Source organism: Crocodylus siamensis, chromosome 4, assembly GCF_052110815.1.
Source record: "Crocodylus siamensis isolate JL-2025a chromosome 4, ASM5211081v1, whole genome shotgun sequence".
In the NCBI taxonomy this organism is placed as follows: Eukaryota; Metazoa; Chordata; order Crocodylia; family Crocodylidae; genus Crocodylus; species Crocodylus siamensis.
The window spans coordinates 179242093-179258517 of NC_143398.1; positions in this window are offsets into that span (position 1 = coordinate 179242093).

Consider the following 16425-nt stretch of genomic DNA (forward strand, 5'->3'; position numbering starts at 1 on the left):
CAGCTTTAGTATATTAAGCCAACATAACTATTAATGAAGCTTACATAAAGATGTATGATTTTGTTCATATAAAAATAGTGAGAGTCCTTAAATATTTTACAGAGTACCCAAAGAGCATATCTGAGGACATAGGAGGCAACATACTCTGCCCTTGTTGCTTATGTAATTAGACATTATATGATCTGCAAATATGTGTTTTCAGCTCAGAAAAACAGATTCTGCTTGTAAAAATGATCAAAGTTGTATTGATTATGGAATAACCATCTCTGGTTCATCAATTGTATTAAATTTGGGCAAGGAATAATGTAGCCATCCACTGCTAATTGATAAGTCACTTGACTATTGTGATCTTGCATTGCTGTTTCTTTGCTTTTGCTTTTCATTCTTAATTTCATATTTTTTCAGTGAGTTTAGTGTTTTTATTTATGCCCACTGAAAAGCTCTTCAACTAGTTAATAGTTTTTGTGTCATAAACCCACCCTGAAACTTTTAGAATCTTTTAATCTTGTTTTGCCTCTTTGTCTTACTCTTGGTGTAATTTATACGAAATGTGAAAGAAATGTCTCTTCAGTTCCAAGTACAACTGTTTTACATTTACCTCATGAGTCATAGGTACTACTATTGACATTTAAACAGTTAGCATTTTGAATGGGAGTAGTAGCTTTTAACAAGGCCACACTCCCTGCTGCAAGTTCCCAAACCCATGCCCCATAGGGTCAGTTGGCCCCTGCCGCCTCGGCCAAGCCAGGCTGTGACCTCTTCCCTTATTGGGCTGGGCCACGCACCTTTCTTTCCCTTGGGTCCAAATTGGGATATATGTACAGTCCCTTACCACACAGAGCTGGGCCACATCCTCTTCCCTTTCTACTGGGCCAGGTCATACTTCTTTCCCTTTTCCCTGCATTGAAACAGGGCTGTATTGAGGCTGTCCTGCCCCCTGCTCCCCTCCATGCAACCAGGTGGTGCCTGCTGTGCCTTCCTAGGACCTGGATCGGGAATGCTAAATATATTCAATAACAACTCAGTATTACTTAGGTTGACATTCTGATTTTTCTATACCAGCCTTAAAATGAATTTAAGATTTTAATTGCTTAGTTTGGGAGTAATTTCATTTTGCTGCTTAGTATATTACACTTGTATATAATTTAGTCTCTCAAATATTGTTCCTAAAATCACCATCGGCCATTCACATCCAAAATTAATCTCATGTTTTCCATTGGCTAACTATTTCATTCTTCTACCACCAAGAGAACAATAGGAAAAAATATTACATGTTTTTAGTATGGAATATAGCCAAGATTGGAAGGCAACAAACAATACAACAACACAAGTAGTAAATTAAAAATGGCACTGCTATTGAATGAGGACAGGCATCTGTTCATTCATTTGGAGAAAAAAGTCAAGGCTCAGGGGCTGAAGTTTACAGGTGCCTCCAAAATGTATCTTATTCTAGCACGATTTTTTGCATTTTGCCTTCCACATAGGACCCTGCCTTGGTCAACACCCCTCAACTCCCCCCTCCCCTCCAAAAAAAAAAAAAAAAAAAAAAGGTAGAATCTGCTGCCTTTTTAAATACTTGCTGGAATGGCATAACCCTGTGCTTTCAGCTCTGTAGTTGGAACAATGCAAGTGTTATTATCTGTTTAGTTGAAGTAGGCAATGTGGGGATTGGAGTTCCTCCAAACACCACTTTTCTCAGCAGCCTTCAGTACTGGAACTGGAGTGGGAGGCCGTTTGGATTAAGAAACTACTATAAAGTCAGTTATGAACAGAGAGGCTTGTAGGATTTGCAAAAAGAAATTCATGTTTTCATTTTTTTTTCCTCAGCATCCCACATGCAGTCAAACTGGTTTTGTGAGATGAGAAAAGATGCATAAAAATGGGAGAGGCCAAGTGGTTAGTGTAGATGCTAGGTGTCTGCCTGTCTCTGAATTGAATAGTTAAGCATCTGGTTATTCAAGCTGCAGCCCAACAGAAAAGTTGCCTGAGCTGCATCATTTGTGTTGGGATCTGAACTTTTCCCAAGATCATCATGTTCTGTCATGAGGCAGTGTCCTAAAGGGAGTGGGTTTCCCTTAATGAAGGGTGTACCCATCCTGGCTCACCTGTAAGCAATTTGATGATTATGTGGCAGTTGGGCAGCTAACCAGCACCTGGCCCTGCTAAAGGCACTTGCCCAGGTGAGGGCTAGTTCCAAAGAAAGCTCTTGTAGGGAAGAAACTCTCAGGAAAAAGTGCTTAGTCAATACATCTCTGCTCTCAACAGAGGAGATTCTCTACAGGGAATCAGTGTGTGGCTGGCAGGTGGACTTCTTAACAGAAGCTTTGTCTCCATGGAAGAAATGAGGGTGAGGGTGATCTCCAACTAAAAGGCCTGGATATGGGTTGGTCACAGTGCTACTCTGCAAAGCAAACTAGGGGAAAGTCTTCCTGCCTGTTGACTTATTACCAGAAAAGTTCATGTTCTTGGAAGATGACGCAGCTTAGCATTCAGAAGCCTGAGAAGAATTCTGTACAACTCAGTGGGGACTTCAAGGTAGAATTCAGCAGCAACATCATGCTTGATGGTAAGCAGGAGTGATTGTTTTGGACTTATGCACTTTTTTCTATCCAGTTGTAGAATAACAAGGTCTAAAAACTAACAGAAGCATCCCCAGAAGGATTCACCTGCTCCATATTTGGCTCTAAGCCCTTGCTGTGCTATTGGTCTTTCTTCTCTGAACAAAGGTGAAGTTACCCTAAGGGAAAATTAAATTGGGACTGCTTTTGTTTTGTCACATGGGAAGTGATAAGCTGCACCAAGTCATGTCTTAGCTGTATCAAACTCGGGTACAAGTGCACCTGATATGAACTAAAAAGACACATTTTGAGAATCCCATTAGCTTCCTCTTTGAGTTGCACATCAGTACACATATCAAAACCTATTCAGGCCAGAAGATCCTCATCCTGCAGAAACATTCTTCAGAAGCACTGAGCTCAACAGGTGCAGTTTGAAGGTGAGAATATTGCAATCAGCAGAAAATAGTTCTCTATGAACTCGTTAAGTGTGAATCGGAAAAGAAGGCTACTTGCCAGAAGAGGTGACAGATGGCTGTTTAGCAAGATAAGAAGGATCTGAGATGGGGTCATGCTGTGGTGGTTGATGAGAAGGGCATGTACAAACCACTAGAGGCAAGCGCTGAAAGCACAGCATATCAATTGTAAGTATGTCTAAACTGGTCCATGTAGCTGCCAGAACCTCTTGGAAAGAGCAGTAGGTAGCCTTTGCATACTATTTTGTGTACAGGACTAGCCTCTCACAATCTGGAGCTTTTAGATATCATTTCTGTTTACAATAAGCAGCTTGCATGAGTATGCTTTGAATTCATGTTTGCCTCAATCTTTGCTGCAATGCTGTGTTTCAGCAAACTGAATTTTTCAATGGTGCCTGAAAAACTGAAAACTCTTCCTGCTATAACAGTAAACAATATACAGACAAGGTTCTTAGCTTAAACGTGTATCTTTTATTAGACCAACTAACTACTTAAAAAAATTGTTCTTTGCAAGCTTGTGGGCACAAACACTTGTCTTCAGGTATAGAGAGAGTCTGCTGCTGTTCTGTGTTCTCCGGGATGGAATATGCAAAATGCAGGTCTGTGAAAATGCAAATACTTGGCAGTGAGGATCAGAGGTGATAGGAGACGATAGGTATGAGACAAGTGGGTAGGGAATGTTGACCTGGTGCTAGAATGTAGCTGGTAAAATGTGGAGAGGTTGCCTGGGGTTATCAGATGGCAGGCAGGTTATAGCATGCCATAAATCCACTGTCTACATTTTAGTCCATGATTTGATTATATCCAGTAGATTTATGAAGTGAAGTTCATAGACTCATCTATGAAAGGTGCTTTAAGCTCCCTCTGATTAGACCTGAGAGATTGGGGTGAGTGTGGTTGCCTTGTGAGAAGTTGGCACCCACAGGTAATGGTAATTGGATATTTTTGTCTTTGATAGATTTTCAGTCTGCATTCATTCTGGTACGCAGTTCTTGTTTGGTTTCTCCTACATGTTTTCCATCAGGGTATTTAGTGCATTAGATGAGATGTATCACATTGCTGCAGGTGTAAGATCCAGAAATGGTGATGGTTCTCTTGTGGAGTGTAGTTATTTTGGGAGTGGTGGAGATATGTTGGTAGGTTTTACGTACCTTTTCCCAGCATAGTCTAGATTCATTTGGTGTGTTTTGGGGCATTTGAAGTTTGTTTCTGGTGATGAGGTTAGCAAGGTTTAGTGCTTGTTTAAAGGCTAGGGAAGAGCTCTTTTAAGAATTGGGTCTTCCTCTAGGATGGGTTGTAACCATTTGAGGATTTTCTGTATAGGTTCCAGGAACAGATGGTATCCGAGTGGCTCTTTCAAAAGTACTATCTATCTCTCTGGAGGAGTGTCCTTGTGTTGAGTGAAAGGCCTTTTGAGATTTGAGAGGTGATGGTCACTAGGACTGTGCGAAATTTCATCAACTGTTTCATTTTGATGCTGTTTTGACTCATGTCAAGCTTGGAACAGTGAAACGGATATGAAAAGAGGCTTCAAAACAGCCTTGAAATGAAATGAGGGTAGTTAAAACATTTCAAGTTTTGAAGCTAAAGCTGAGCTTGCCTGCGAGGAAACAGAAAGTAAGGAGAAGAAAGGGGGAGGAGTGGGAAAGGACTGCTCTCATATTGACTGTGTAGCTGGCTGGTGACTGTGATCTTCCAATCCCAGTGCTCTGGAGAAGGGATGGAAAAACAGCATGAAAGGCAGCATTGTTTGAACTGGCCTGCTTTCTGCCTTGGAGTTGGTTACTGAGCTATCTTCCAGAAACTCGGGAGCGTTAGATAACAAAGGCTACTACTTCCATTGACTTCTTACTTGCTAGCCTAGCAAGTGGGATTTGACAATACCTTTTGCTTTCTTTCTAGACCCTTTTATTTTACTATTATATTCATTGATTTTATTCTTTTCCATTTCATAATTCTATTGCATATTATATTGGCAAGCCTTCAGGGGGGTGGGGGTGGAAGAGGGGGTAGAGGGAGAGCTGTAAGTTCCCCACCCCCCACACTGAGATGCAGCCTCTTTGCTACAACAAGCAGGCATGAGGCTTCCGCTAATAAAGGCAGCAAGGAGAGGGAAGCAGTGCTAGTGCCTGTGCCAAAGTCTGCATCCCCTCCAAGAGCACCAGCCATAAGAGCCCCAAGAGCAATCCAGGGAAGGAATTCTGACTCAAGAAACCACAGTTTTCTTCTAGTTTCCCCTTGCTTTGTGGGTGCAATAATTTGTGCTAGTCTAGACCAGCACTAAATTGCTACTTTCTATATCCTGGCCACAGAGTAGTAGTTGTAGTAGTAGCTCTCTCTATTCCCTGCCCAACACCTCATGCTCACTTATTCCTTCTCAAAGAAGTAAGTTGGTCTAGTGGTTCAACAGCTACTCTGAGGACAGGGAGACCTCAGAGTCTGAATCCCTGTGGAAGTTTAATAAAGTCAGTTGGGGAAGAAGTTTTCCAAAGAGTAAACAAACAGTCCATGCACCATGTCTTGACTTAGCACCTGAACCCCTTGAACTGCAAAACATGCATCAATGAAATTCCCTACTCCCCAAGAAAACTAGGAGATGAATACTTTAAAAGGGATCTGTGATGCATGTACTGGTCTTATAACACCAGGGATCTTAGCTCATATTTTTGAGCACCATCTAGTGGCACTTTATCAAGAAGTAACTACATTTATAGGAACGTCCCAATAGCTTGCCTTGCATCTCTCTTGACTGTACAATTGGTCCAATAAAAAGACTATTAAAAAAACAAAAAAACCCCAAACTTTTCTCACATATTTCCTGGACCATTATGGCTACCACACAGAGAACACTTTCTTAACAGATCTCAGAAGCCTGGGTCACTCGCAGCACTGACGCTACCACCAAGTCAGCATAATAAAGTCTAGAAGGTTTCTTTTCCATCAAAATGCTAAGCAAATCACTTCTGCTACATGGAAGTGAATAGGATCAGGACAGGGCCTGTCTTCCTTCATTTTAGGCAGGCTGCTGGATCTAATGCCATCCTTACTCCAGAATAAACTTTTGTAGTTCCTGAAAACAGCACTGCTGTCTATCATGAGGAAAGATTATATCTAACCATTCAAACCAAAGTAGGGAGGGTCTGGTTTTCACTTTCACTTGTTTCTGTACAGTGAACCAAACTCAAATATTTTGGATTTGTATATATTTTTGCTATCTCCTCTGAAAAGATCCATTGTTTGGCTTTTGTTATCTACTTTCCCTACAACAAGAGCTGTAGGTTCCAGCTCAGGATTGCTTTTTTCATTACTTTCAAAGTATCGGCCATCAGTTTCCTCCAAACCTTTTTTCCAAGTTGGGAAATTATCCAAGGAATGTTTCCTGAAGCTTTTCTTCCTTCCACTCTCTTTTTTCTAAGCTCTATGTTTGTCTGTTACACTATATGTAAATACTTGACTGAAACTATTCAGCATGCTTATGCTACAAAGCAGGGCGGAGACTCATAGGGCCAGAAAATACTAATGTATGCAGAGAAAAGAGGGAAATTTAGAAAACTGTTGTCAGAAAGCAAATAAAGCTGGAGAAGATGCACCCTGTTCTGCCTTTCCCATCATGTGGAGCAAAGCATGCACATGTAGCCAGCAGCATGATTAAAAAAAAAAAACATAGCTTTCCCAGGTATGATTCTCCTCCTTGTCCTGATCGTAGCCACATCCCAAATTAGCCTATATCTGTGATGTTAAATATAAGCAGCATTAATGTGGGCAGGGTGTGTCCTATATGTCCACATGGTGAAGGATGTCATCTAGGTACCCCAAGTATACAAAGAGGAGAGGGCAACTGTGGAGAAAGTAGATTAAGAGGTCTGTCATAAATATGTTGGAATAATGGGTAAGGTGACCATCTCTTCCATTTTCCCATGACGGTCCTGGATTTCGGAGGCCAGTCCTGGGTGCAGGATACAGATTGAAATAAGTGTCTTGGGTACAGGGGGTAGTCCAGTGGAGAAGGGAAGCAGTGTGGTGTCCCAGGAAGGCAGCCAGGCAGGCACTGTGGCTGACCTTCCTGTCTGTCGCAGCATGCCACTCCACCTCCATTGCTCCCTGTGGCATGCTGCTGATTTTGGAGGGGGAGAGGGGCAATGTCCTGCATGTCCCATATTTGCAACCAGGACAGAGGGTTACCATAACAATGGGGGACCCTGTGTGTGCCTATGGTGGTGCTGTTCATCTGTAGGTGCGGTGAGTCTCCAAATCTGAAATGGTTGTGTAAGGACAACGCATAAGAATGTGATTGGAAAAAGTAGTGTCCTCACTGGTAGATAATGTTCCCTACTGTTTGTAATCCATCCTCATGGAGGGGGATGGTGTATCAAAAAACGTTGCATAACTACTTTTGGGTGTATAACTAGCTCTGCTCTCAGACTCCATTTCAAACATATTAGTGTGAATAGCACTTGGCATTCTCAGGGCTGCTCTAACAGCCATTACATGACATTTCTAGTACATGAAAGCCCAACAAATATAACCTTACGTTCCACTTTAATGAACTGACTTTGACTGCAGGCACATCCACAAGCATTTAAACTCTGTGCTGTTCAAGTGTTCCCTACCACCTCTACTGAAAATGTTGACAATGAGTTGAAATTTCTTCTCTTTATGTCCAAAGTAACGCTCTCAGAGACTTCTGTGGAAGTGGTCTGATGTAAGCACAATACATCCATGTTTTGCACTAGCTTCCTAACTGTTTAAGAAATCACTGATGCAGAAACAAGTTTTCTGGGGTAAAATTTTCTAAATTTTCAGGAATTTAAGAACCCCAATCTTACTGTGGTCAGCAGGCCTAACGCTCCAAAAGCACAGCTCAAAGGAATTTAGTGCCTAACTCCTGTTGGTATTCATTCTATATTCCTTTAGCAAGAGTCGGACAACTAAATTGCTTTTGAGGACCCATCACCTTTTGAAAATGTGTGCAAGTCATTTCAGTTACTGAGTCACTTTGAACATGTTACCTCATTCCACAAAGCTTTATGTGAAGCGGCAGGCAGCCCTTTTGAAGAACCATTCTGCCATGGATGTATCTCTGTGATAACTGACATCAGCTGAATCAGTTTGCCAAAAGTTTCTAAATGTGCTCACATGAGGCCAGCTTCTGATTAGCACTGGGCAATTTCTTTCAGCAAATAGATGATTTGCTGAAAAATGCAGCTGTTCACACAGATCTAACTGCCATCCTTATTCCATGAGAGAAATCACATTAACTTTAGTGGATCTAGTTGTGTGGTAAGATATATAGTAAAAGAAAATGATATTACTTTCTATCCTTTGTGGACTGGCAGTAAGGCATTTTATGTATAGAACTGGGTCCTTCAGCCACTGCTTATTTAAAGAAGCATAAGTTTATCAGCCTCTAGAACATGGTATAAGTCAGGTTTGTTTTTATCACTAATAATTTTTTGTCGATCAAGTGAAAGGTTACAGCCAGGGGTGATATTTTCTGTTTTTCATGCAACTTCACATAATGTATCACGGGGTCCAATTTTTGTCATGCATTCAGCAGCATACTTGTAAAAGTCACATAAAATTATTAAATCTCTGAATACAGTCCTGTAATATTGCAGAAATAATATTGATTCAGTTGTTAATTTTAAAATCCACACCAATAATTCATGCAATGCGTGCATGTTTGTGATCTTCATTCAAAGATCTTGTATGTCTGTTCATTTGGGATTAAGCAGAGCATGCTGGACTAAAGCTAGTAGAGCTCCTACATGTATCATTAACAAAATGGCTTTTCTTTAGCCTGATATGCAAACAATACAGCAATATTAATATAAACTTTAGCAACTGGATTTTTAAATACCTTGTTAAGCAGCAAAATCACTAGCTATAAAACTGGGGAAATGACCAGCATTGAGCATCTCCTTAAAAAGATCTATGAAAGTGATGCAAAAAGCGGTTCGTTTCTTTGGAGGCCACCAAAATCACAGACACACACTTATTAGCAGCACAAAAGGTGTATTTGCAAATAGGGTCAGAGCAGAGTCAAAGACTCAGATTACTCTGAACCCCTGAGGAATTTTTGCAGCCTGTATTTATCTTTTCCCTCCTGGGCACGTGTGCAGAAACAGGAACTCTTACAGCTCATTTCCGTTTCATACAAACATATGTGTGGTTACATCACTACATCCATCGCATGTACATTATAATTAAGTATGCAGGGCGGAGAAGTAAATATGCATCAGCTAATTGCGCATGTTCAGAAAGTTCTTTAGGTCACCAAGAGTTTAAACCCCGCCCCCCCTTTCAAGGACACAGTCAGTTGAATTCCAGCTTCTGTAATCTGCATGAGAAAAGCTAGGGGGAGGCTGGGGGAGAGTGTGATTTAGTATAAGAAGAACTGTGGCAAGGCTGGCCAAGAAAAAAAAGTCCTTGGCAGTGTTTTTGCTTATCAGGTACGAGATGCAAACTGTGCATTTCTAACAACACTCCATTTCTAACAAAAGGAAAGGACTTGAACTAGACAATTTTTTTGTAAGTAATATATGAGAAAAGATTACAGTTTGGGCATAGTCAAAAATATTTGTGAATTCAGAACCGATTTCCCAAATCTGGCTAAAGTCTAGCCAAATTCATTAAAAAAAAAAAATAGCCAAACATCTTGAAAATATCTGAATGAAATGTTTTCATGTGCCTTGTAACAGAACCTGAATTTCTCTGTATTTTAAGAGAGAAAGAGCCCCAGGTGGGAGAAGACTGGGAGGGGGAAGCTGCAGGAGAATTGACCCTGGAAAGTAGGGACTAGGAGTGATTACTAGGAGAACAATATGCCTGTAGACTGGAACCCTGCAGAGGAGACAAGGAACTACTACAGGTATCCTGCCATGGTGAACCTCATTAGGGGGCACCTATGGCCAACCCTATGGAGCAACCTGACTGGAAAGGGGCAGGGCCTAAGAGAGAAGCCAGGGCCAGAGCTAGGGTAGCCAGTCTGGCCCTGGAGGCTGAAGAGGGAAGAGGTCTGTGGTGTGATGTCTGTTGCTGAGAGGCAGACTATGCTATTCCTGGAGATGGCAAGTAAAGGATTGAGGGTTCACAGCAAACTAAGGGCAATGGCTGGGTAGGAGTTTTATTATATAGCCAGAGGTCATTTGTACACATGATGACAATTGCCCTTTTTTGCGATTTAACTGTTACAGTTTTCATGTAGCACTTTTCTGGCAATTTGAATGTCTTATTTGAGACTCAAAGTAAAACGCATCCTGGTGTATTTTAGTTTGGACCACCAGGAATTAAATTAATGTGTCCATTTATGTGTCACCTGAAAACACATGATGTGTAGTGAGCCCCTTTGTCCACCAGATGTCACTTTGAATTGAAGATAGGAGAGGAAGAGGATACCTGCAGTTTTTAGGTACTTGGGTGTAATGTGTGTGGGGTTTTTTGTTTTTTTTCTTCAGACGCCAAGTTGGAGTCCACTCAGCCCAACATGAATCATGGCACCGTCACCCCATAATCTGCCCCTGGTTCTGCTCAGGAATTTGGTCTGTTTTTTAATCCTAGTCCTCGCTGTTTCTAGTTCCTGTCTCTTGCAGTGATGGGAAAGTCTGGTCAGTTTCACTTGTGCACCTAGTGATCTGAGTAGCAGCCAAGGAAAGTAGGAAGACTAGTTGGCTTAAATTGTGCAGACACTTGATAAAGTTCTGCACCAGCCTCTCTGCCTTTCTCATACAGAGACCATGAGGAGCCTGAACTGATTCAACCTTTGCAGGTTGAACCCTTTTGTAACCAACAAACATGTCAGCACATTCCTGCAGTTGCTCAGGCCAGGAACCGGGGGTGCTAGAGCATGCCCTCGACCGCAGGGGAGCTGTGCTGGAGGAGGCACGACCAATCCAGGTTGAAGTGGCCAGAGTGGGGTTTAATTCCCCACTCCCTCCAGCAGGGACATGAGCTGGGTCTGCCAGGTGCCCCCCCTTCACTACTGCAGCAGCAGTCCAGCATGGCCCTTGAGGCAGAGGGAAGCAGGGGGGCGTTTCTGCCCTCTACCCCTACTGCCCCAAGGGGGCTGCAGACAGGTCTGCCTGCTCCAACCACTGCCAAGCAGCAGAATAAGCCCCCTTCTGTCCCATCCGTTGGATGCCAAAGGGAAGGGGAATAACCCCTATCCCTGCACCCCCACCCCCAGGGGCTCACCAGGTGGGGCCTGTCTAGGGAGTGGGCTTCCCCAGCCAGCCTGGAGGTGCCAGCAGGCCCTGAGCCCAGCAGCTGCCATCGCTGCACAGTGGGACAGGGGGCTATTCTTCCACCACAGCTGCACTACACTGCTCTGGGTGGGAGGATGGGAAGCTTCTGCCCTGTATGTGGAGCTTCAGCTCTGGCTCCCAGACACCTTGGAAGGTGGAAGGCTTCAGTCTGGGGGCTGTAACTAGAGCTCCATGTGGGGCAGAAGCCATGGGGCTGAAGGTTTGTTCCCTACCACCACCCCCACCATCTCCCAGAGTGGCTCAGGAGTGGCAGGAGTCACTGCAGCAAGTGAGGGAAAGCCAGCTTGGCCTGGCATTGCTGCTTTTCTCCCTTTGCCTGCAGCTGCGGGCTGGCGGAGCACAGGAGCAGGCTGGGTGCTGCACGCTGGGGGCGCAGCAAGTGCAGGGAGAAAAGCAGCAGTGCTGGGCTAAGCTGATTTTGCATTGCCTGCCATGACTCCTCATCCCATGCCTGCTGCTCTGGGAGGCAGCAGCAGGGTGAGCTTCAGCCCTGCAGCTTCTGCCCAACACGTGGAGCTCTGGCTGCAGCCCCCAGTCCCTTCCACACAACTGCTTTCCACCCTCCAAGGCATCCAGGAGCTGGAGCTCTACAGAGCAGTGCAGTGCAGCTGTGGTAGTGGCAGCTGGGGGGGGAGGGGGGTACAGAACAACCCCCAGCCCTGGCCAGCCCATAGCTGCCCATGCAGCTGCAGCCCCAGATGCTGCACAGGGCAGAGGGTGCACTGGTGGCAGCTGCCAGGCCCAGGGCCTGCCAGCACCTCAGAGCTGACCAGGAAAGCCCACTCCCCAGCCAGCCCCCACCTGGTGGGGCCAGATGCCGGCTGGATGGGCCTCTTGTAGGGAGCAGGGAAGAGGGTTATTTGCCCTCCCTCTGGCATCTGGCAGAGAGGGCAGGCGGGGCTTATTCTGCCACTCGGTGCCAGTCAGGGCAGCCTCCTGTAATTCAGCAGGCAGATCTGGGGTTCTGCACCCCTGGGAGGGCTGCAGGGCTGTGTTGGACTCCTCCCAGGGGTGTGGGCCCCTGATCTGCTTGTTGGATGACAGGAAGCTGCTCCTACCACCTGGGACCAGCGCTGGGCACAGCCTGTACCCAGTGCTGGGAAGATTGGTGCTGCTGCTGGCCCCGGCTGGCAGCAACAGCATGCTGTCATCCTGTGCACAGATCCAGAGGCCCGCATCCCAGGGAGGGCTGGGGGAAATGCCAGAATCTTTCTGGGAGGCCGTGGCCCCTGGATCTACGCCAGATGATAGGAGGCTACTGCTGCCGCCTAGGACCGGTGCTGAAGTCAAGTAAACCCGGCTTTGAAACTCAAAATATTTCAGAACTTTTGAAAGGTTTCAAAAGCCCTTGTTTCATTTCAAAGCTGTTTTGAAGGCTTTCGTTTCACTTCGATTTTGCTGTTTCGAGCTTGAAACGCTTCAAAATGGAACACTCAGCAAAATTTCACACAGCCCTATCTCTGAATGAAGTGGATAAGCTGTGCTGTGATGCGTTGTGGCCTAGCTGATTCACTCCGCTGGGCAAAATGCATCTCCCTTTGTCCTGCCTTCAGTGGTGTGGGACAAGGTGTGATGTGATCTCCCTACTTTCCCCACTCATCCAGTCTCGTGCCCCATGACAAAGGTAATAGATTTCTGCTACAGTAGAGAGGCAGAACCTATTACCCCCTATTGTTGTGCCATTAATTTTTATTTCATGTGGCACACCGAGGGTATTGATGTCTATTTGCTCAACATCTGTGCCACAATAAAAATGTTTTGGCAGCACAAATGAGATATCAGGTAGTGTCTGCTTCTACCTTAGAGTTCAGCTGATTCAGCTATGATGGCTCATGGAAAGTTGCCTTTTCCAGAGTTGATAGCTTAGTCCCTGAAATCTTGTGCAAGAAAAATAAGAACAACTACACCAAGAGTCCTCATCTTAAATGTTGCAACTGTGGCATTCTCCTAGTAGCAAGGCAGTCTCTCCAACAAGTATAGTTGATTCATTTAAGATTTTATAGTTTTAGGAACAACCTAGCAGTCAATGCAGATCGTGAAATGCAATGTACTTGTAATGAACCTTCTTCAGAGCTGGTTTGTTTTCTGCCCTTGTCCTCCAGCATGGCTTGATACAACATGTTCTGAAGGATATCAGGAATAGAAAAAGTCTCAACTTTTCTAGACAAACAAAGAGTGATGAAAAACATTTTAGCCCATGCCACCTACCTTGGCCTCAAAGATAATAAGGTCCTAATACAAGTGCTCAGTTTAAGTTACCAAAGATGTTGTTCATTGGAAAGCTAATGTGATTCCACTGCAGGCTACAAACCCTTTTCCCAACAATCAAACAACCAAAGGAGCCAAAAATCTCTATTGGATTTGACTTTTTTTTTTTTCCTTTTTTTAACTCCCATCATCCGACTAGTTACCCTTCATCTAGCCTGGGTTGCCAGCCAACTCGCGCTAATCCATGTCTCTGGATATTTGCAATGAAACTTGAAGAACAGTATTGAGATGCATAAAAAAATGTAACCTGCAGTGCAGTTTTAATATTTTCTTACAGCTGCTGGAAAAATCCTGTTAAACTGAAATATAAAATTCAAATTTCTTTCTCTGAATTCCTGCTTGTATGGTCATCGCTTTGTCCAGCATCACTTTTGTGTCCAAACAAAAACAATCATATTTTCATGCTTCACAAAACAGTGTTCAAGAATATATTAATTAGCTTTTTAGAAAGTTAGCATCTACTTTTTAAAAGCTACTTTTGAGAGCTGTTCCTCTACTCTTACAGTGAAAAGTAAAAAAAATATCTGAAGACACTGGCAGTAGGATAACTAAACCAGTCAGTTATCTTCTTGGACTGTTCTTAGGAGGGAAGGGTCAGGACAAACTTGCCAAGTTACAATCTTCTAAGTGTGAATGTGCTCAATAAAGTGGGGAGGGGGGAGAAAGTGCTGATGCATATCGCCAAATAACACCTTTAGGCAGTTAAACTGGGTGCTTCCTTGCTTATGATTTGCTGTTTACTTTTTGCATGTTAGTAGGCTAAATGACAAAAGTAGGCTTTAATGTTTTTTGTGGTTCCTGTCGCATGCTGTTGTTCACAGCATGGCCGAAATATTTACACTTCTATTAAATGTCAATGTTGGGGCATTCTATTACTTTAAGAGTTGTGACTTCAGGTTTATTAATGTGTCTAAACTAAACTGTTGTATACTTTAGGCTTACAAACTCCAACATCACCTGTGAAATGAAAACTACCATTTCCTCTTAAAATTATGTAGCATATGTGGGGGGTGATGTGAAAATAATATGTTAATAAAACTTGGTGACATGACAGACTCCCCTGAGAATCAACTTACAGTTGTTCATCCTTAGTTTTAATATAGACTGATTTGGTCCAATCTGGTGATTTAGTTTTGAATTGTTATTTTCTTCTAGCAGTACACTTTTGATAGATATGATTGTGAAAAATATCTTTTACTGAGCTTTATTTTGTTAGCAATAATGCATGGTATCTTTGGAAAATAATTCCTCCTGCTATTTAGTCTGTGAGTATTTGCTTCAATGCCTTTTGAGTGATACAACATCTATTCCATTTAAGTTTATAAGTCCCTACTCATGGGTCTGAGCTTACTAATAGCTTCTTGCAACAAGAGGGCACTAGTGTCTGCAAAAATATTTTTGCAGAGTCCTCGTGCTGTTTCACCCAGTTAGTCCCTTTTTATTATTTAAAAAAAAACCCCATTTCATTTATTTGGGGAATACTTTCAGATTAAAGCCCCATGTGTCAGAAATTCAAAATGAAAATCCCATATTAATCTAATATTTCCTTATTGAATATTTAAATTGATTTCTGTCATTCTGTGGAGTACATATTTCATAGAGTGAGTTTGGTATAAACATATAGGCTGCTGCTAGACATGGAAAAAAAATCCCAAAATGCGCTTTACTGAAAGAAGCAATGTGTTAGTTTGACCTGGCTCTGCAGTGTCTGTATAGATTGCATGCTTCAACAGGGCTTTTTGGAACTTTTATCTAATAGATAATTCAATCAGCTGTTGGATAAAAGTGCCAAAAAAGCCCTACCAAAGCGCTCAGTCTATATGGACTTTGGGCGGGCTGGGTCAAACAAGTACAGTGACCCTTCTGCGCATGCGATGGATGGGCTTGGCATGGGGTACACTGAGTTTAAAGTGTGGGGGGGGGGTTTGTTTTGTGTTTTTTTTACATCTGTAAGCAGCCTTACATTTTAAGACTTTTTAAGATTGGTTTATGTTATATCAGACGTTTGAAAATTCTACTTAATATATTAAATAGATTTCCTGAATCCTCCATCTAGTCTCTGCAGTTCTCACAATGTTACAAATGAGCCTAGCCCTGGTCTTAAGCAAAGGGACAGAGTCTCTAGTTCCATGCTTGACAACAGATCCAGGGAAGTTGTCTTCTTTGTCTCTGCTTCATTGTCTTTATCTGTAAATTATAGTATCTGCCTCATGCTAATGTTAAAGATTATGTAATCAAGGGTGTTAAAGCTTATTTTTAAAGGCTTTCACTCAAATGGAGAATGTGTCTTTAAATTATTGGTGGTTAAGCACAAAAATCATTTTCATAATTCCACTATCATATAAGGACACAAGTCCTTATATAAGTCTTAATGACTTGTTATTTTGGACCTCATTCAACTTTATGTTTAATATTTTTTCCTTGATAGATGCACTAGGAGATGAGATTTTTGGATTAGTTTCTCAGGCATATACTTCAATAATTGCAGATGATATTGCAGCCATTTTTGGACTGCTGGTAGAAGAAACTGTGAAAGGTGAATGTACTGTACTTATTCCTTTCTAAACCCCCTCCACCCTCAGAAAATACATATCCTTTATTCTGAGCTAGAACGAAAATGAATTTTCTGACAGGTTATGAATGGGGGAGCATTTTGACCCATAATTTAAATTTTAATAATGTTTTAATGCAGTAATGCTCAACCCTTTTTCCCCAGCAGGCCAGATGAGCAGTGCCCCATGTGTCTGAGGGCCAGATCCCACTGGTGGTCCCAATCTGGCACCGAGGCTGACACAGCATCCAGCTACTCAGAATGGGGCTGGGGCAGTCCAGCCGCAACATGGTCCTGCAGGAAAAGCAGAG